Source organism: Eschrichtius robustus, chromosome 12, assembly GCF_028021215.1.
Source record: "Eschrichtius robustus isolate mEscRob2 chromosome 12, mEscRob2.pri, whole genome shotgun sequence".
Classification (NCBI taxonomy): domain Eukaryota; kingdom Metazoa; phylum Chordata; class Mammalia; order Artiodactyla; family Eschrichtiidae; genus Eschrichtius; species Eschrichtius robustus.
The window spans coordinates 106140634-106163378 of record NC_090835.1 but is presented as its reverse complement, the minus strand read 5'-3'; the positions used below and the strand labels follow the sequence as shown (position 1 = coordinate 106163378).

At 46.4% G+C, this 22745-nt stretch overlaps 1 long non-coding RNA gene across 1 annotated transcript; it reads right to left on the bottom strand.

Moving 5' to 3' along the window:
• Nucleotides 1–14232: 14232 nt before the first annotated feature.
• Nucleotides 14233–22202, bottom strand: LOC137773887 (uncharacterized). The gene is made up of 3 exons (XR_011075744.1): nt 21265–22202; nt 17834–18038; nt 14233–15864 (listed from the first exon to the last, which is right to left on the bottom strand). It is a non-coding gene; the product is annotated as an uncharacterized lncRNA (long non-coding RNA).
• Nucleotides 22203–22745: the final 543 nt, after the last annotated feature.

Sequence of the window (22745 nt, the reverse complement as noted above, 5' to 3'; positions counted from 1 at the left end):
GAGGCACTCAGATGCAGGCTGTGATTGTGTTTAGAGATCACGTCTCCCCGTCCCCCTCGATGTTTCCGCAGTGTCTCTCCTTCTGCATCTCACATCTCTGCCCTCGGGTAACAGTGTTGATAGAAAAGTGAAACAAGGTCTACTGTACAGCACAGGGAACTATATTCAATGTCCTGGGATAAACCATAATGGAAAAGAACATTAAAAAGAATGTATATATATGTATAACTGAGTCACTTTGCTGTACAGCAGACATTAACACAACATTGTAAATCAACTACGCTTCAATAAAATAAATTTTTAAAAAAGAAAAAAAATTTCAACTGGTGATTTTGAAACTAAAACATCAATGGCCCATAAATACGAGGAGGGTCTCAGGGTCAGAGGCAGGAGTTACCCAGATACTCCGCTACCTGGAAGGTGAGCTTACCTGCTCACAAACACCCACTGCTGAACTGATCAGGCACTTACTGCCCGACCCTCTGGGGTAAATACTAACTGTTGTCACCATTTTACAGATGAGGAAGCTGAGGGCTGGGAGGCACCTTGGCTAAGGTCGCATGGCTGGCGAGTGTCCAAGCCTGGGTGGATGGGAGGATTCTGAGTGCCTATGGGTCCATGGGTGCTGTGTGATATGTGAATATTACAGCTGAGAATTGCAGTTTGTAAAACTCATGTACACATTTCAGAAATTCCAGGTATATTTTAGTGTAACATATTTGGTGTAATGAGATGTGACATTCGTATTTACTGCGCCACGTTGCCGTGGGGTGAAAACATACAATCTAGTACACGTACAGTGGGAATAGCAATATCATCTGACACTCGGGAGCCTGTGCGTCCCAGGCTCAGGTCTGTGTCCTGCCTGGCTGGTTCCACGGCCACCTCTGCAGCCACCGGGGCTGCACGTGGGGAGCAGGCAAGGTCCTTTATCCCTGGTTTGATTCCAAACGTGGGTCCTCTTGGGCTGCAAGGCTGCTCTGACCGGGTGATAACCTTTTTCTGGAGACCTTAGGCTGGGCTTGTCCACATTTAATTGGCTTTCCTGCATCTTCTTTGGATAACGGTTATTTTGAAAAAAAGCTGTGACTGCTGAGCTCTGATCCCCTCAGCACTTGTCTAACGAGGAGGCGGAGGTGTCTGCTGGCCGGTAAGCTGTGGGGCTCGGACGGTGGCCTCCTTTAACCCAGGACCGCAAGGCCCCTCCACTGGCCCATTCGGCTCATGAGCCCTGCTTCATCCTCTGCTCTGGCACCCTCTCTGACAGCTGTTCTGCACCGTCTCGGGGGAAGCAAGCTGAACCTAATTTTAACTTCAGAAGAGAAGCTGACGATCACAAGTGTATATTTTGTGTTTACCATTCTAATGGTATTTAAATTTACAGTCGGTGACATTAAGTACATTCACACTGTTGTGCGACCCCCATCCATCCGCAGAACTTTTTCATCTTCCCAAACAGAAACTCTGTCCCCATTAAACACTAACTCCTCATGCCCCCCTTCAGCCCCTTGAGACCACCATCCTACTTTCTGTCTCTGATCTTGACGAGTCCAGGAACCTCTTTAGAATCACACGGTATATGGCTTTTTGTCACTGGCTTTTTTCACTGAGTATAATGTCTTCAAGGTTCATCCATATTACAGCATGTGTCAGAATTCCTTCCTTTTTAAGGCTGAATCGTATTCCACTTTATGCATGGACCACATTTTGCTTACCCATTTATTCTTTGATGGACACCTGGGCTGCTTCCACCTCTTGGCTGTCGTGAATGATACTGCTGTGAACATGGGTGCACAGATATCTCTTCAAGACTATTTTCATGTCTTTTGGGTGCATACCCAGAAGTGAGATTGCTGGATTATATGGTAATTCTATGTTAATCTTTTGAGGAACTGCCATATTGTTGTGTTTTTTTTTAAAGGGCTACTACATAAGATGGGCAGGTAATTTTTTTTAATTAAATTTTTTTAAAGAAAGAGCATGATAAACTTAGGTTTCACGACAGATTTGAAGTCGTTCGCTGATGGGGCTGCAATGTGGCCTTTTGTTTTTGGTTTATCCACTTTGAGAAGTGTTACAAGCTTCCTTCCCTTTAAGGATCGGATGGAATTAGAATCTATTATTAGTAACATATAGTCAGCGTTATAACGTAAAATCAATAACCCTAGCGCTGCTAGATTTACTCTTTAAAGGGGACTGGACACAGTTAAGATTCTTGTTTTGCTCTCTTTCCTCCTGAATGTGTTTACTAACCTCAACTATAACCTTTCACTTTTCCAGCCGTTTACTCATTCAGCAGACATTAAGCCCTTTGCCATCTGCAGGGCCGTCCATCAGCAGGTACCATCTTCTGCAGGGCCGTCCATCAGCAGGTACCATCTTTTGCAGGGCCGTCCATCAGCAAGTACCATCTTCTGCAGGTGTCTGTGTCCCGCTGCTCTAACCCATGCACTGGACACGCAAAAGCCCCAGGAAGTAGACCCAGACGGAGACGAGTGTGGTGGTGAGGCCTGGAGACCCCAGGAGCCTGTGTCCTATCTAAGGGGTGGCTGCTTGTTGCTCTGGGGGAATGCAGGCCCCGTGTTCCAGATCATTCTAGTTTCTAGGAAAAGCAAGAAATCGAGAATTTCATGTGATATCTTCCAGTTTTTAAAGGCTAACCCCTTATTCAGAAAAACATTTAAAACACTGTACAGGCCAAATAAAAACACATTTGTGGGTCAAATGTAGCCCGTGGGTCACTAACGTCAACCTCTGCTCCAGCTGAAATTCTTTCCCGGGTCTCAGAGGCCAAATCTAACATACATCTTGGTTTCCGCAGGGCGTCTTTCAAGAGGGCATGAGCGAGCCAAGAAATGGGATGGAGGCGGGTTTCCATGAAGCGAATGGAGCTATAGCTTCCCCGCCCCTTGCTTGCCTGGGCCTCTTCTCTGCACCCCATGCTCCTGGAGTGTTTCCCAAAGTGAGAAGCTCCAACCACAAGTGACAATATGGCTGTCTCTTTCCACAATGACTTGCCCTCCGTCATACTTCCCCTCCTCTCAGGTGGCACTGAACTGGCCGGGGATATTCTTGGGAAATGGCAAAGGGGAAGTCGAATTGAAAACTGAGGTCTGAGTTGAGAGAGATTCATTTTTGTAGTTGGCGCAAGTAATGCCTTTGGGCTGTACAAGACTGACTCCTCTGGTGAGAAGTTTGCGGGTCCACGTTGTTGGATGCACCCCAGAGCCCACCCCCCAGACTCTACACCAGACCTGGGATCCTGCAACATCCTGCCCTGCACCGGGGGTCTCATCTGAACCCACCCTCGTGTGGATGACAAGTCCCACTGCTGGCTGTGCCCCTGTAGGGCCAAGAAAGGCTACAATGGGGCTGTTTTCAGGGGGTATGGATGGAGCGTGGCGTGCATATGCCACAGGTGCTGGGTGGAGTTGGGGGGGTCTGAAGAAGGGGAGGGGGCTCCGATGGGAATTCTAAATCCAAACCTGGCCTTCCCGGTCACCATGAAGGATATTTTTCAATGAAGGAGGAGACAGCACCTTTATTTAATAGTTTATTAGCATGATTTATAATATTTAATTTAGAAAACTTCAGATACTTACACGTGTGATATACAGACCTCCATTTGTGCTCAAGCCTGGCACCCCACAACCTTGGGAGTGTACCTAGGTCACAGTTACTTTTGTGCACGGTTATTTTGGTCACTAGCACTGTGTTACCTAGTGTTATAAACAACCAACTTATTGCGCTCATGGATTCTCTGGGACAGAAATTCGGACAGGGCATAGCATGTCTCTGCCCCACAATGTCCAGGGCCTCAGCTGGAAGACCCTGTGGAAGGGGTGACTCTATCGCTGGGGCCAGAATCACGTTTGCTGGTTGGTGCTGGCTGTCAGCTGGGATCTCAGCTCCTAAATGTGACCCAGGCTTCCTTCCCAAGGATGGCAGCCTTGGAGGAGCTCAACTTCTTACATGATGGATCGAGGCTCCAAAGGCGAGAATCCCAGAGAACAAAGCAGCAGCTGTGTTGCTTTTCCTGATCTAGCTATCTGTGGGTTACAACCAAATCACAAGTCTACCTAGATTCAAGGGGGGAGGAGACATAGATCCCATCTCTCAATGAGAGGAGTGTCAAAGAATGTGGGGGCCATGTCTTGAAGCCATCACACAGATAAAATATCATTGGCTATGCTGGTGCTGGAATGGCTTTCAGGAATTTATCCAAAGGCAATTCAAAGAGCATCCCACAGAAATTTAAATCTCCTGAAATTTTACAGCTCAGACATGAAGGAACCTTAGTAGAGGTTTCCTCATATATGACAAAAATTCTAAGAGTGGGTGTCATCAGTCATAAATTTTTGAAGCTGAAACTTTTCTAAAATATCAATAACTATTTTTGATCAGCCATGTTATAGGAAAGACTGAACTATATCTTTCTAGTCTCTCTACAGAACATATCATGAAATTGTTCCCATATGAAAAGGCAGTAAAGTGCTGCCCACAAGTACAGGTGTTTTAGGCTGTTACGTCATCACATGAACAGCTTTAAGAATACTCAGGAAAAAAAAAAAAAAAGAATACTCAGGACACAAGGCAGGAAGAAGGAAAGAACAACATAAGTAACAGCAATCCAGGAAATCTTCATGGAGGACAGAGAGAGATGGATGGGGTCCAACAGACACAAGGAGAATGGCAGCTGAGCCAACTGGTCGACCCGTTTGTCAGTTACACCTGCCATCAGTTCTGACTGGCTCAGACCTAATGCCCATTGGCCAGTGCCTGCCTTGGCAGTTGGTAAATGTTTTGCATGTCATCCCTGTCAGTTAGAGGGAACAACATTAGCAAAGGCACAGAGAAGGAATAATCTTGGCCGGCTTACCAAACGGTAAGGAAATTAGACTAGCTTGAGCCCAGCTGGGGCAGTGATGGGGGGAGTACAGCTGTTTAATGATGGTAAAACTGATGGTGAAGAATACTGAATGCCAAGCAAAAACATTTGTACATAATCCTGCAAGCAGTGCAGAGGAATGAACCCTTTCAGTAAAGTAGTGACAAAATGGAAATTTTTAGTGTGTTTTAGGAAGATTACTGCAGTAGTCGAACAGAGAAAAACCAGGAAGACCTTTTCAGGAAGTGGCTGTAATAATCCAGGCATGAACTTATCAGATGTTAGCTAGGGAAACAGGAATTCAGGCTTGTTTGTGTATCATTTCGTTAACTCAAGCTTTGTATTATCGGCTTATAATGGATCACATGTTGAAGACCCCTGGTGCCCCACTTAAAATCCTCTTGTCCCATCTCCTTCTGGCCACTGCAGTGACCAGCTGGGATGTCCAACCAACCCACCGGGCACTCACTTATGCACAGCTCAGAAATGCAAGGCTGTTGACACCCTGAGAGCAACCAGGGATGACTGGGGATGTGAGCTGCAGGATAAATGCTTCCCCTTTTCTCCCCACCCCGTGATGACCCACTTCTAGAGCTTCCAAAAGTTCCTGTGGGGTCAGGCAGTCCCCTACAGAGGTGGCTGGCTTGACTGTCCTGGCTGTCCTCCTCAGCCTCCTGTCTCACCCGGACTCTCCCTCCTGTTCCCTGTGGCCACATTGCCAAATAAACCACCCACGCATAAGCCTTTGTACCATATGCTCCTCTTTGGGGGAACCCGGCTGAGGTAGACCAGGATCCTCATGTCCAGTTCTTCTGAGGCCACCATGGTGGAACCTCACATAATGCTCTGCCCCTATTAGGAGCATCGACTCGGCCAACAGCTAATATCTCCTTTTGACCTTTTAATTCTTTAAACTCATTTGTAGAACTGATGCAGTCCCACGTACTAAATGGTGATGTTAAGCTTGAAGGGAGGTCATTTGAGTACTGGGCAGAGCGGAGAGTTTAGGGTCGTATGATTTGAGCTTTGCCACCATCTAGGCGAGCGATCAAGGCAAATCATGTCACTCTTCTAGACTTTGGTATTCTCATCCATAAAATAGGGAAGTTAGTAACTACCTGCCTGCACAGGGTTCTTATAAGTAACAAACAGGATGGTGTATGCATGGTAGGGGTTTGCTAATTTGAGCACTCAGCTTCCATCCTCCCAGCCTCTCAGTGACGTGACCCCAATTTTTGCTTGGATGGATAGTCACCTTTCCCCAACACATCCCACCGCTGCCCCCCACCACCCCGCCCCCTGCTCTAGAGAAGGCTCTGATTGACTAAATCGAAAGAGACCATTTATTATTTTCCTGGACACCATGGCTGGACAAAGCAAGAAGAAATTTATTATGGGATCTGGGAAAGAAACTCCCTCACTCTTCTGAGAGCAATCAAAAGAACAATCTCTCTTTGCCCTGCATATGGATGAGACAGCAGGTAATTCCTGGAAATTGCTGGACATCATCTTATGACCCTAACAAGTGTCAGCCTAAGAATGAGGCAGAAAGGAGGGTGAGCTTACTGACCTTCTGAATCCAGCTACAACCAAAGCCCACATGATGCCTGGTCTTTCCAGATAAGTGGGTCATTGAATCTCTTATTTAAGCCAGTTTGAGTCAGGCTTCTCTTACCTGGAACAGAAAGATTCCTAGCTGATACAGTATGTAAACAAGCTTTTTACATTGCAAATCCCTACTAAAAAATTCATTTTTATTGTTTTTCTTACTACTAGTAAGAAAAAATACCTATGGTCCATGGAGCAGGTTGAGAAATATTCCTAAGTTTTCATTTTAATTTAGTACCTTTTGGGAAAAAATCTAAATCACTGCCTTACAGTATGTTCAGAAATAAGATCCCAGATCATAAAACAATGCTACAAAACTGAGTGAGTTTTAAAATATATATTAAACTCACAAGTCAAAAAAAAAAAGACTGTCTTTTGGCTACATAAAAATGAAAATACAAAACAATGCTATGTGGCAAAAAAAACAAAACCCTAAACAAAGTTAAAATGCAAAGAACAAACTGGTGGAAATGTTTGGAACTTATATGACAGATAAAGGGTTGGTATTCTCAATATATAAAGAGTTCTTATAAATCAATAAGTAAAGAAGAAATTTCCTCAATAGAAAAGTAGGTTAAAAATTTTGTCATGAAATTTAAAGAACACAAGATGCTCAACTTAAAATCAAAGAAAGTCAAGGGCTATCAGGTTAAAAAGCATTACTAATAATTATAATAACAATAGATATTAAATGCCAGGCACTATAAGAGTTCTCTCACAGATATGTAGTTTTAAGAATGATCATTGTAGAGTTAAAAAAATTTAAATGCCGGCGGCTTCCCTGGTGGCGCAGTGGTTAAGAATCTGCCTGCCAATGCAGGGGACACGGGTTCGAGCCCTGGTCTGGGAAGATCCCACATGCCGCGGAGCAACTAAGCCCGTGAGCCACAACTACTGAGCCTGCGCATCTGGAGCCTGTGCTCCGCAACAAGAGAGGCCACGACAGTGAGAGGCCCGCGCACTGCGATGAAGAGTGGCCCCCACTCGCCGCAACTGGAGAAAGCCCTCGCACAGAAACGAAGACCCAACACAGCCAAAAATTAAAAAAAAAAAAAAAAAAAAAAAATTTAAATGTCAAGCAATAGAAAATTGGTAAACTGTAATACTTTCCTGTATTGAAATACACTGGGGCCACTGAAAAGTGTCTGATAGGCCTTTAAGTGTTAGAATGGAAAGAAGTATGACATATCATTTGAAGTTATCAATGTACACAATGATCTCATTTATATTAAAATACATATTTACATACGCATTTGAAGTCTGGAAGTAAATGCCAACTACGAATAATGATTCTCTCTCAGGCTTGGGTTACATAAAGACCATTTTATATAAAGTTTTTACAAAATTCATGTAGTATAAAAACATTTTTATTTCAAAAAATTAAATGAACAGAAATCAGAGAGCAATCTGGGTTGGGTAATCTGGGGCCACCTTGACAGTGCAATTCATCCCTCTTGTCCCCGGCTTCTGAGCACTGATGAAGTGTGTGGCAGGTGACAGGACTGTTACGTCTGGGAAGGATGGAAGGAAGGCGAAGGGGCCAAGTGAGACCTACACACCCCACCCTCTCAAAGTAGTGCATGGAGTGGCTTTGCAGGGTTGGCAAGGGCACAGGGAAGGGCTTCTCAGGGAAGTGAAGAACTTCCCCAACCAGGAAACTAGGAATGGAAAAATCTCACAATCAGCTCCAAGTGAACAAAAGGGATCTGGTTCCTTATGTTCATTCCCCTAGACTAAGCTACTAGTGAAGATGTTCACAATTGGGTCCTAGAAAAGTCTGAGAAGCACCCATTTGCCAGGTTCTGGCCGTGAAGGCCAGAGGCTGCCCCAACTCCTCTGCCACCAAATCAGTAGTTTCTTGGACTTAATCTACTCCTTTCCCAGCCCTTTGGATTTACCTTTGGACTAATTTGATAACATGTCAGCCCAGCTGTGGCCAACCAAAGTCTGATATGGTCTATGAGCTAATGCCTTTGGCTGAGCTGGCATCTCCCCACCCCACCCAGAGAAATTTGGATTTCTAGATAACCAGCAGCCAGTAGGAATTACCCAAGCAAAGAAGCTCCAGGCTCCCTGAGCCGTGGCTTGTGATCAACTTAGATGAGCTATGAGCAAGTTCTCTTGATTGAACCCTTGACCTGTACAACTCAAAAGGACCCGATAATCCAGTTTGTAATTTTTCAGATGAGAAAACTGAGGCGTGGAGAATTATTCGACTTTCCTCGAGGCCATAACAAATTATAGAGCCGACATGAGAACCCAGCCCTCCTTACATGGCACGATTTCCACTCTGCCATCTACATCTCAGGCTGCCCCAATTCCAGGGTTTCAGAGTTTCAGGCATTTTTAAAGAGTGACCTTTTACACTTTCACTCTAACGAGAGAATTGAAAATGAAGATGTGGCACTGAACACTTTTATTGTAATGCCCAGTGTTGCTAATATCAGTAGTGCCTCAAAGTCATATAATCAAACAATGTGACATTTGTTCATTCATTCATTCATTTGTCAAACATTTACTGAGCATATACAACATGCCAGGCCCTGGAACAGGACAATGAAAACACAGAGCAGTAGCAAGAGGCCAGGCAGCCTAGCAATAATGTTAAGCTGTACATCCTCACACAATCAGCCCAGTAGATTCTTGGCCTTTGGCCATGGCTACCCTGGTACAAAGAACTAATACACGGTGCAAAACACACTAGCAATCAGCTCTGGGATGCAGCCCCCGTGGATGGTGGTCTGACGGGACTCTCAGAGAGCCAGGAAGTGAAGAAGCTTTCACCTCTTACTTTTCACCTACCACTGGAATCTCAGCATCCTTTAAAGCACTCGTGGTGAGCCCTGCCAGGTAGGACAAGCTGCATCACCAAGACTCAAGACCCAGTCCTACCCCTGGGACCATCATGGATAATTCCATTGGCTCAGCAAAGATCCCAACCAGTTAATCTTAGCTACAAGGAAAGGGTAGCTCTATGTTAGTACAGGGTTCCCCAACCCCTGGCGGTCCGCAGCCCGTGAGGAACCGGGCCGCACAGCAGGAGGCAAGCGGCGGGCAGGCGAGCGAGCAAAGCTTCATCCCCTGCTCCCCATCGCTCGCATTTCCGCCTGAACCATCCCAGCGCCGCCCCACCCCGTCCGTGGAAGAATTGCTTCCACGAAAACAGTCCCTGGTGCCCGAAAGGGTGGGGATGCTGTGTTAGTAGACTCGCAAACCACCACAGCTTATGAATGGCGTGTCTGAGAACGCGCTTCCCTTGTGTCAGAATGGCCACCTGTGCACGTATTGAGGGGCTGCAGAGGGAGCCACCCCGGAACCCTGATGATGGACACCACTGACGGCCAGTGTTCGACCACGTGCCGAGGAGCACGTGCACGGAAGCCAGAGACACAGGAGATATCCCGTGTGGTGCCCTCACCTTTATTTTCGGCAGTTGGCCCCTGAAATCACCTTCACCAAAGGCCAAAGTCCTGTCTTCACCATATATTCGCATTATAAACAGAAGGTGCAGTCTGATTTTTTTTAAATCTAGGAGGCAAAATTGGTCACTTAAAACCAAGAATGATGAAAGAAGTTCTTTAGATGGAAGGGAAATGATACTGGAGAGAAACACGCAACTTCAGGAATGAAGAGAAAAGGAAATGGCAAATACCTGGGAAAATATAGGCAATTGGCTCCTTTGCTTGAGTTCTTTAAACTGTGAGTGATGGTTGAGAGCAAAAATCCTAACATCGTCCGATGGGGTTTCAATGCATGTAGATGTAACACATACAATAACTACCACATATATGGGAGGGATAAGGGACTTAGATGGTGGTAAGGTTTTTACATGACTCTTAAAGTAGTAAAATACTAATCTAAGTAAACTGAAAAATTAAGAATACATGCTGTAATCCCCAGAACAACCACTAAAAATCCACAAAAAGATACAGTAAAAACCTCAATAGATAAATTAAAATTGAATACTAAAAACTAATCAAGTCATTCAAAAGAATGCAGTAAAGGGGAAACAGAGGAATGAAAATAGGGGAAAATAGACAAAAATAATAAAAGGGCAGATGTAAATCCTAACATATCAATAATAAATGTAAATGGTTCTGAACCAATAAAAAAGACAGGGATTGTCACAGTGGTTAAAAAAAAGCCCCAACTATAGGCTGTCTATAAGAAACCTACTTTAAATATATTTACAGAGGTAGGTTAAAAGCAAAGAGATGGAAAAGATATGCCACGCAAACACTAATCAAAAGAAAACTGGGGTAACTCAAAAAGTAAGGAAAATTACTAGGGATGAAGAGACACATTATGATAATGGGTCAACCTACCAACAGGACATAAGAATCCTAAATGCATATGTACCTAACAACAGAGCTTCAAAATACATGAAGCAAAAATGAATAATAAAGAATGGAAAAATGGAAAAATCTATAACTGGAGGCTTCAATACTTCTTTCTCAGTAATTGATAAAACAAGTATATAGAAAATTAGCAAGGTATGGAACTGAACCAACTGATCTGATGCTTTTAGAGCACCCCAATCCATAATAGCAGAACACACAGTCTTTTCAAGGGCACATGGGAAATTCACTGACAGAGACCATATCCTGGGTTATGGGATAATCCTTACAGATTTAAGAGAATAAAAATCATACAAAGTATGTTCTCTGATCACAATGGAATTAAACTAGAGGTCAGTAACAAAAACATGACTGGAATATTTCCAAATACCTATAAATTTAAAAACACACATCTAAATAAATAACCCATAGGTCAAAAAAGAAATCTCAAGGGAAGTTAGAAAATATTTTGAATTGAATGAAAATGAAAACACAACATACCAAATTCAATAAAGATGCAGGATACAAAATCAACTTACAAAAATTTGTTGCATTTCTATACACAATAATGAATTAGCAGAAAGAGAGATTAAGAAAATAATTCCATTTACAATTGCATCAACAAGAATAAAATACAAAAAAAATAAATTTAACCAAAGGAGTGAAGAACTTGTACACTGAAAACTATAAGACACTTGATAAAAGAAATTGAAGAAGGCATAAATAAATGGAAAGATATTCTATGCTCATGGATTGAAAGAATTAATATTGTTTAAACGTCCATACTACTCAAAGCAATCTACATATTCAATCCAATCTCTATCAAAATTTCAATGGCATTTTTTTTTTTTAAATACAAATTGACTCTTTTTTATTTATTTATTTATTTATTTATTTTTGGCTGCGTTGGGTCTTCGTTTCTGTGCGAGGGCTTTCTCCAGTTGCGGCAAGTGGGGGCCACTCTTCATCGCGGTGCACGGGCCTCTCACTATCGCGGCCTCTCTTGTTGCGGAGCACAGGCTCCAGACACGCAGGCTCAGCAATTGTGGCTCACGGGCCCAGTTGCTCCGCGGCATGTGGGATCCTCCCAGACCAGGGCTCGAGCCCGTGTCCCCTGCATTGGCAGGCAGACTCCCAACCACTGCGCCACCAAGGAAGCCCCTCAATGGCATTTTTTACAGAAGTAATCAAAAGTATATGGTATTGGCATAAAAATAAATACACAAACCAATGGAGAAGAATAGTGAACCTAGAAATAAACCCGTGCATACATAGTCAATTAATTTACAACAGAACAGCCAATAATTTACAATGGTAAAAGGATAGTCTCTTCAATAAATGGTGTTGGGAAAACTGGACCGCCTTGTGGAAAAGAATGAAATTGGACCGCTATCTTACAACATACACAAAAATTAACTCAAATGGATCAAATATTTGAACTTAAGACCTGAAACCATAAAACTCCTAGAAGAAAGCATAGGCTGTAAGCTCCTTGACATTAGTTTTGGCGATGATTTTTTGAATTTGACACTAAAAGGTATGGCAACAAAAGCAAAAATAAACAAGTGGGGTTACATCATACTAAAAAGCTTCTGCACAGCAAAGGAAACCATCAACAAGATGAAAAGACAGTCTACAGAATGGGAGAAAAATTTGCAAATCATATATCTGATAAGGGGTTAATATCCATAATATATAGAGAACTCAAACAACTCAGTAGCAAAGCAAACAAACAAACTGATTAAAAAGTGGGCGGGAGACCTGAATAGACATTTTTCCAAAGAAGACATACAGGTGACCAACAGGTACATGAAAAGGTGCTCAACATCACTAATCATTGATCATCAGGGCAATGCAAATCAAAACCACAGTGAGATGTCTCACACCTGTCAGAATGGCTATTACAACAAAGACAAGAAATAACAAGCATTGGCAAAGATGTGGAGAAATGGGAACCCCTGTGCACTGCTGGTGGGAATGTAAATTGGTGCAGCCACTATGGAAAACAGTAGGGAGGTTCCTCAAAAAATTAAAAATAGAACTACCATATGATCCAGCAGTTCCTCTTCTGGGTATTTATCTGAAGGAAAGGAAATCACTATCTTGAAAAGATGTCTGTGCCCTTATGTTCATTGCAGCATTGTTTACAGTAACCAAGACATGGATACAAGATGGACAAATGGATAAAGAAAATGTGGTATATATATACAATAGAATAGCATTTAGCCATAAAAAAGAAGGAAATCCTGCTATTCGTGACAACACAGACTTTGAGAGCATTACGTTAAGTGAAGTAAGTCAGACAGAGAAAGACAAATACTGTGTGATCTCACTTACATGTGGAATGTAAAAAAACAAAAAAACAAAAACAAAGAACACCAAGCTCATGGATACAGAGAACAGAATGTTGGTTACCATAAGTGGGGAAGGTAGGGGCAACATGGGTGAAGGGAGTTAAAAAGTACATCTTCCAATGGCCATCATCAAAAAGTCTACAAATAATAAATGCTGGAGAGGGTGTGGAGAAAAGGGAACCCTCCTGCACTGTTGGTGGGAAAGTAAATTGGTGCAGCCACTATGGAAAACAGTATAGAAGTTCCTTAAAAAACTAAAAATAAAGCTCCATATGATCCAGCAATCCCACTCCTGGGCATATAGCCAGAAAAGACGAAAACTCTTCATTTGAAAAGATACATGCACACCAGTATTCATAACAGCACTATTTACAATAGCCAAGACATGGAAGCAACCTAAGTGTCCATCGACAGATGAGCGGATAAAGAAGATGTGGTATACACACACACACACACACACACACACACACACACAATGGAGTATTACTAAGCCATAAAAAATGAAATAATGCCATTTTGCAGCAACATGAACGGACTTAAAGATTATCATACTAAGTGAAGTAAGCCAGACAGAGAAAGACAAATATCATATGATATCACTTATATGTAGAATCTAAAAAATTAATACAAATGAATCTATATACAAAACAGAAACAGACTCTCAGACATAGAAAACAAACTATGGTTATGAAAAGGAAGGGGGAGGGATAAATTAGGAGTATGGGATTAACAGACACAAACTACTATACATAAAATAGATGAGCAACAAGGATTTACTGTGTAACACAGGGAACAACATTCAACATCTTCTAATAACCAATAATGGAAAATAATGTGAAAAAATATATATATAACTGAATCACTTTGCTGTACACCTGAAACTAACACAATATTACAAGTCAACTATATTTCAATTAAAAAAATTTGTAACAAAGGATGTATTAAAAATTTTAAAAACTCACATAACTGTACACCAAAAAGAGAGAATTGCACTGAATGTAAATTTTAAAAAGCTTTGGGAGAAGCCTATCTCAAATTATAACTGAAGATAAATTTTTAGCAACTAGCTCATGTCTTTTACTTATTTGGACCCAAATTAAAGTGATGGGTGGCAAGAACAGATACCCATGAGGTTGTTTCTTCTTTTGTGATTTGTTACCACAAACAGTGGTACTCCTGGCAGAAGATACAACTCAGCAGAGGGGTCAAAACCAACAGCGGGGGAAGGGTGTGTGTGTGTGTCAGTTGTGACCTGTCCGGGGCCTGAGCATTAATTGTCCTGTCCCTGCACTGCACAGCCATCCTGTCAATGGGGGAGTATCTTCCAGGTTTACAATCCGTTTGAAAAATAAACCCTAATGGTGATGGACCAAGTGAAACCCATAACAGTGACCACAGGTGATATCAAAACTCCCCCGGGGCTGGTGGATCCCTGGAGGGTCGTGATGGCCTCAGGAAGATTATTAACCAGGCTGGCTTCCCATGAGATACAGACCCACCGCCTGGGTAGCTGGCTTGGAGCGTGAGTGGTTTTATCAAAAGCTCCAGGTGCTATGGGGCAGTGACCCCCTGGGCAGGCACAGGGCAGACGTCCAGGAGCGCTGGCTGGTGTGAAGGAGTTGTCTAGAAAATGAAAGTTCAGGAACAAGTTCGGGTAGAGTAAGACAGTACATATGTCTTGGTTGCGGGGATGTGGTCAGGGACCCCGTAAAAGACGGGGTGAGCACATTCACACCGTGAATGAGATTTCTCCATTTGACACGGGAGTCATGGCCGCACTGTTCTGGCTTTACCTTCAGGGATCCCCCAAAAGCGCCTGGTCCTTCCCTGCTCACCCAAAGCCAGCTCTAGGTTCAGACATTTTCTTATCTCAGAATTCAATTTTCTGAGTGTACTGGGCTCCCATCCACCTCCAGGGCCATGAAGTTGGCATCTTGGGGTAATCTCCCCGCTCTGGTCTCATTATCCATGAACCCTACAGGGGCCTTCCGAGAAGCAACCCCAGAGACAGGTGTTCCTGCTGTCACCCCACCGTTCTCCTGTGCTGGGGGCTCAGTGCCGTCTGGGAGTGGGTCAGTCCTGGCTGTCCCTGGGCCTGGCCAAGGGTCCAGCAAAGCGGCAGGCCCCGCTCCTGCTGATGAGTTCTCTACCCATGATCACGCCAGGAGGGAGAACATAAAGGTCTGGGGTAACTGATCTGTCCCACTGCTGTCCCTCTGCCCTGAGCTGAACTGTCTGCCTTCAGCAAAGCCAGAAGAGCAGGTGGCATTCAGGTACCAATAACCTTCGTCGGGGACAACAACAGAGCAAGAGGCGGCCCTGGCTGACCCAGGGCCAGAGTTGACCTCAGCCCCCACCTGGGGGCCCTGACTGGGTGGTGCCTTCTCAGACGCAGCGTAAAAACGCCACACTCACTGCGCTTTCCAAAAGGGTGACCTGGGGAAAAGGGTGCCAGTGTGGTGTCGGAATGCTTCCTACCTGTTTCCCTCTTCTGGGTCCCTGCAAGCGTGCAGGGGGCGGAGGGCAGCGCTGAGTGGTCTAGAATACCTTCTCTTCTAGGCAGACCTCTGGCTTTTTCTTTTTCTCTGTGAGCTCCTTGCCACCGTTGTTCATCTGTTCTCTGTCTCGTTCCCTCACTTCTCTGGCGATACTTCCAAAAGCAGGGCTTCAGGTGGTGCTTTGCAATGAGAAGCAAAAGATGTACCACCTTTAGAACTAGAAAGAGGGTCAGAGCTTCCTCTGCTCCCGCCCTTCACGCACCAAGTGCCCAGGGAACCTGTTACCTCCCCCCGTCTGCAGCCATCTGGGTACAGACGAAAACTCCCCATAATTCTAGTTTTGAGAAAAATGTAAAAGACCTAAAAGTATGCTACTACATATGACCTTTGCCACAGGTCTCTCCAAAATTCCTTTTATCAAGTTAAGGAAGTTCTCCTCTAGTTTGCTATTTTTTTTTCTTTTTTTTTGAGTTTTATCTGCAGGTACTGAGATGTTATTAATGCAGTAAAAAAAAAAAAAAAAAATGAAGGTACAGATTCTAGTGTTGAGCTGTCTTTGAATAAAGCTTATTTTGTCCATTCATACATATATATTCATAAACTGCTAGATTCAATTAGCCAATATTTTATCTGAGACTTTTGCCACTATATTTATGATTAAGATTGGTGCATAATTTAACTCCTTGCATTTTTCTTATCTGGCTTGAATACTAACCACCTCCATAACACTCTCTTCTTCACATGAGTTGGCTGGACATTTGAATCTATCGTAGGGAAAAACTAATCTTCATCTACCATAAGAAGAAGTCAATAGATAAAGTAAAATTGATCAGTCACAAAACAACAGCATAAGAATTGAAAAAAAAAGAAGGTAAACATGAGAAAAAAACATCTGGAAGGATTAAAAGTGGTTGCCTCCAGGGAAAAGAGTGACAAACTGGGAACTCCGTGCTGTTGCTTTGTTTGTTACAATAATCCTTTTAGCACAACTTTCCTTTTTAAACCACACATATGTATTACTTTGAAAAAAACTAAAGAAAAAATTTAAATCTCACAAAACTCAAGAGACATTTATGGTGCAGAATCTATTTTGAAGTCTGTGGCACCTTCTATTAGTTTTTTTTAAATGATTTTTTCCCAGTGAATATATATACAGTAGAAGTCATGGGTTGTCTGTCCAAGCTTTTTCCATCTGATGTATTTTGTATTTACTTCCCCGTCTCTGAACATGTGAGGGTTCTTCCCGTGACTTGCGGCTTCCCCAAATACTGGATTTCTCTCCAGCAAATGCTGGAAGACATTTTTTAGCCCCGATTAGAAAGTATGCAATACAATCATCTTTGTACTCATTTCTAAACACCTATAAAGGACTTTTGGTCTGTAGAGGTCATGCACTGGTTGGTTGGAGCTCCATTTGTTATTTCTTTTTTTTTTTTTTTTAACATCTTTACTGGAGTATAATTGCTTTACAATGGTGTGTTAGTTTCTGCTGTATAACAAAGTGAATCAGCTATACGTACACATATATCCCCATATCTCCTCCCTCTTGCATCTCCCTCCCACCCTCCCTATCCCACCCCTCTAGGTGGCCACAAAGCACCGAGCTGATCTCCCTGTGCTATGCGGCTGCTTCCCACTAGCTAGCTATTTTACATTTGGTAGTGTATATATGCCCATGCCACTCTCTCACTTCGTCCCAGCTTACCCTTCCCCCTCCTTGTGTCCTCAAGTCCATTCTCTACGTCTGCGTCTTTATTCCTGTCCTGCCCATAGGTTCGTCAGAACCTTCTTTTCCTTTTTTAGATACAGCCACTATGGAGAACAGTATGGAGGTTCCTTAAAATACTAAAAATAGAACTACCATATGACCCAGCAATCCCACTCCTGGGCATAGACTCTGAGAAAACCATAATTCAAAAAGAGTCATGTACCACAATGTTCACTGCAGCTCTATTTACAATAGCCAGGACATGGAAGCAACCTAACTGTCCATCGACAGATGAATGGATAAAGAAGATGTGGCACATATATACACTGGACTATTACTCAGCCATAAAAAGAAACGAAACTGAGTTATTTGTAGTGAGGTGGATGGACCTAGAGTCTGTCATACAGAGTGAAGTAAGTCAGAAAGAGAAAAACAAATACCGTATGCTAACACATGTATATGGTTGAAGCTCCTTTTGGCGTCTGGTTGACAGGTCCTGCAGCTTTGCTTGAACAACTAGTTAGCAATATGGTGATGGCTGCTGGAGGGCTCCCTGAGTGATGAGGCCATCAGGAGACACAGCCTGGACCCAACCCGGGCCCCTGCAGACGCTGGTCCACCATCAGTGTTCATGCAGGGCTGACTCTGGGGAGGGGAGGATACCGGCCACTTGTTGGATTATCACCTAAGATCAGAATTCAGACTGGTGGAAGGTAAGCTGAAAAGCAAGCATGACCAGAGGTGTCCTGTTTGGATTGGTTGTTGTTGTTTGCAATGGAAACTGAGGGGGTTTTTTTCTGTTAAAATAGTTAAGGCAGTAGCTTTTAGTTTTGTGGAATTTTAAAAATTTGCTGCTGTTCGTTTGCATGTTTGTTTCACCTTGTAACTAAGCCTGGAGTAGATTACATTTTCTCTAAATTAAAATTTGCTTATTTAATCGGCATTTCAGATTCACTGAAGCAGACTGCTGTTCCGGCCCCTCTTCTCTTACTGTTATCCGTAGATAAAGTTGAAAAAGAGTTTAAGGCAGTAGCATTTTGCTTTTCATCGAGGATTGAGGTCACAAGCGGTTAGCATCTGGGAACGTGTGGGGAATATTCTTAAAATCAGGATTTCAGACTCTTAAGATAGATCTGCTTCCTCCTGCCAACCTTTTCGAGGAGTTTGAGAGTAACCTTGTTAATTCTGGGGGCCGGCTGGCTATGGTGCACAGAGACTGTGATTGAGTTGAGAGGACGGACGCCGGCTTATCGGAAGCGGGATGATGAGGTCTGGGGACGACACTGACATTCAGACTGTGATTAGATGGGAGGAAGGGCAGTCACGGTGGCTGTGGCCATACTGGAGTTGATTGGATTAAAGCGTGACTGGTTGGCTTATCTAACTGAGAAAGGAGGCCGCCAAGCAGTCCGATTTGTATTACGTCTAAGAAAGGTTATGATTCGGGGAGCCTGGAGACCTGAGGGAGTTGGTAGCTTTGTGCATCTGAGAGGGGCTGTGCTGGGAGCTGCAGGTTGTCTGTGGGAGGTCCTGAGGGACCCCCGGCAGGAGCAGGACTTGTAGGAAGAGTGTCCCCAAAGGGAACAGCTCTGTTCAGGAACAGTGGAAAGTTCCGGGTGGCTGCTGGATGCCGGGTGGTGTGGGGCGGTGGGAGATGGTGGGGGGGGGCCCGTTATTAGAGACCTGGGAGGAAAAGGAAGGACTCTCATTTGATCTTAACGGGAGAGTTGGAGGAGATTTTCAAGGAGCAGAGCGACATTACCAGGTTCCCTTCTTACGAGGATCCCTGGACAGTGTACACAAGATTGAGAATATGCCGACAGGGCACCTGTGGGCTTTAGGTGGGGAAAGAGCACAATGCCTGGGTTAAGGCAAGTGGTGGGAAAGGAGAGAAACGGAAAACCTATAAACGATCTGGGGGTGGGGGCGGTCACTGACTACTGTGAAGGACAGCAGTCCAGGAAATCACCTAGATTTCTCGTTTGGCCAGTTTGGTGAGCAGTACCACCGCCCTACTTTCTCCTGGGCACGTAGGTGCCATGTTCTACCCTCATGTGATACAGGGTTTCTCGCTGAGGCTGTGCTCACGGGCACTGCTGCTTCTAGAAGGGCCAGGCGGAGAAGCTGGCATGTATTTCACAGCCATCTTCTCCAGACAAGATGCCAGGAAGCGCTGGTTTTGGAAATGTTAACGGGTACTCTGTAGGGCGAGAAACCTTTAATGATCCAAAACTTCTGGGGAACATGAAATACTCTACCCACCCTTGGAGAGGCACAGCGGGAACAAGCACATCAAAGACTCACAACCCTTTTTCGCAGAACATATATTTGGGGGAAACTGCTGTACAGAAGAGATCTAACCAGACTGAGTATAGTTTTTGCGTCATAAAATTTGGGAGGGGGGAGGATTCTATTATCCAGACCACCTGTGTGTTTTCCTCCAGTGGTAAATTTTACCAGGCAGCTTGGGGGTGGGGAGAGGCGAGAGAGTGCTGGAGGGTGAGGAGGGACAGAAGGAAGTAAGAAGTAGGTGTCTGGGGGAACGGAACGGCCTCTCTGGGGCAGTAGGAGAATCTCTAGGCAGTTTTGAGTCCCATTTGGAGAGCTAAGGTCCTGAATTTAAAGGGGGACGAGCCAGCAGCAGCCTTGCCACTTTCTCCAGCAATATTCAGCTGCCTGGGTTCAGGGGACGAGAAGACAGGCAAGGTTTAACCAGGATCAGAGTTCTTTCAGGTGAGAATTACAGGAAGGAAAGGAGCACGAGAGAGTCAGTAATCTGTGACTCTCTGGTGGGCAAGGAGCGAGGAAGCATATGAGTGTATGGTGACACTGGAGAGGTGACGGGGTCTTTGGATGGGGGGGTCTCGAGCTCTCAGAGGGCAGTTAGAGTTTGGGTAATGGAGTTAAGTGACAGGAAAGGAGGGGATTTTGGAGGTTAAGATTTTGGAGATGGGCACTGACGGGTAGTGATAAGAACTGGGTGTGGAGGAGAGGAAGGTCGTCAGGGTGGTGGGTAGGTGATGCGGACGGCATCCAGGACGATGCGGGATGGGGATGGAGGAAGAAGGCAGGTAAGCCAGGTGCCAATCCTCAAGGATTCAGGAGGACAGGGCACTCCAGAGAGGTCAGCCACAGCAGGGAGAGTATCGCTGGGTTGCATGAGCTTCAAGGGAGCTGGGAGTTTTTAAGGGAAACAGAAGAAATGTTTTTGAAACAGCAAGGATGCTCAACCCACTTTCAGACTTTGAGATGACGGGGAGAACGTCTCTCCTTTCGGGGGCCGCAGGGAGAAGTAAGTGGTCCTCGGGGAACAGCAGGTTCCAGGGTGGGGCAAGAAGGCGATGGGAAGCTTCCCAGGGGCAGCCGAGGGTTTGGGAGTCAATGAGCTGCTGCATTCCAGGGGGTCACAGTGGGGCAGGATGGCTGGATGAGACAACGTCCAGAGCTTATGGGGGTGGGGCCAGTGGGGGATGGAGCCGTGGTGCCCGAGGCAGGACAGGTCTGGTCCCAAGGGAGGGCGGTTGGCTCAGGGTGAGGTCAATGGATTAGGAGGGCCTCACTCTGCTTTGGTTAAAACGCCAAGAAGCCAGTTTTGTGCTCAGATCCCCTCTGTCCCCTTCGGCTCCCCCAGCAAGGGCTGTGGCCACACTGCTTCTGGGAACTTGAGCGCTGGGCACCAGGGGGACAGACAGATACTGCAGGGATGACTCTTAAGCGAGGTGTAGGAACAGCAACTAGCACGGCCCCGCCCCGCCCGTAACAGACTGATGGGAGCGCAGCTGACATCACAGCCTCCAGGGAGGTACTGGAAGATGCTTCTGCCTGACCCTTCTCCCCTCACTGGCTTCTGTGCCCGAGCGGAGCCATGTACCTGGCTGAGGAGAGAGGGGCTTTTCGTTCACACTCTGTCTTCCTGCGGTCAGCACACACGAAGCCAGGCTCCGGTCCAGGGCAGGTCGGCTCTCCGGCTGCTCTGACTCTTGCATGTCCGTGCTTGAGTGGGTACCCGGACAGGTAAGAGTCTGCTGGGCAGACCAACCCTGTCCACGTGCAGCTCCCAGACTTGCACCGTCCAGCATGAGAGCCACAGTCACATGTGGTTACTGAAATTTAGATCAATTGAAATAAAGTGAAAAACCAGCGCCTCGTGCTCAATAAGCCCCGTACGGCTGCACGTGGGTCAGCGCAGCTCCAGAACATTCCATTCTGTTGGAACGCGTCCATCTGGACCGTTGGCCGAGCTGTCACTCTGGCCCCTCCAGAGCTCCGTGCTTCTGTTCCCCGCTGCGGAGTCCACGCGGTGGCTCGGAGCTCCCAGGCCGGGGTCGAGAGCACGCGGCGCGCGTGGCCCGGGGGAGCCGGCGGGCGGGACGGCTCGGTACCAGGGCTCCACGCGCGGGCCGGCCGAGCCCTGCACCCGCTCAGCCAGCGCGAGAAGCAGAAGCACATGCAGGTCCTGAAGCAGCGCGTCGCCGAGGAGACCGTCAGCAAGGCCAAGGTGGGCCGGAAGGTCTCGCCCACTGCGACGCGGCGGACGCCGAGCCGAAGCGGAGCACCGTGGGGCTGCTGACCCCGAACGACAGGAAGGCGCGGCACGAGGCCCTGGTGCGCCCGCGCGAGAGGCAGCGGCCGCAGCGCGAACGGCGGGGGCGGCGGCGGCGCCGGATCTGCGGCCTGTCCTTCCCGCCCGACGACGGCGACGAGGACCCCGAGGGGGGCGACCCCGAGAGCAAGGACGCGGCCGCGGACACGAGCTTCCTGCCGGACCGCGGGCGCGCGGAGGTGGAGGCGACCTCCTGCTCCTGGGGCGGCTGCGGGCCCCGGCGCGCCGCGCGCATCCACAGGGGCGGGGCCACGCGGCAGCTGCTCAGCGAGGCCCGGATGGCGCGGCGCCCCGCCTTCCGCGAGCTGCGCGGATCCGGCCGCACGACCACACCTCCTACGACCGGATGGTGGCGCAGGCGCGCGGCAACTGCGGGCCGCTCTTCGCCTTCGACGTGCACGACGGCGTGCGGCTGCGCAGCGACGCCCCCCTGGAGGAGGACGAGTCGCACGCGGGCGAGGCGGCGCTGCGCAGGCGGCGCGAGCAGAACCAGCGCCTGTTCCCCGCCCGCCGCTGGGAGCCCTACGACCCCGGGGAGCGCTGGGACGGCTGCACGGTCCGCTGACGCCAAGTCCGCGCCCCCGCCGGCGCGCTCCGGTGGCCTTGGCCTCTGCCCTGAAATTCAGTAAAGACCGACCGAGGCTTGGCGCTGTGCGGATGTGGTCCTTCTGGGGCTGGCGTTTTTCTCGGTCGTTGGGTGGGTTTCGGAGTGGTTCTAAGGTTGCCTGGCTCTGCTGGGCCGGCTGGAA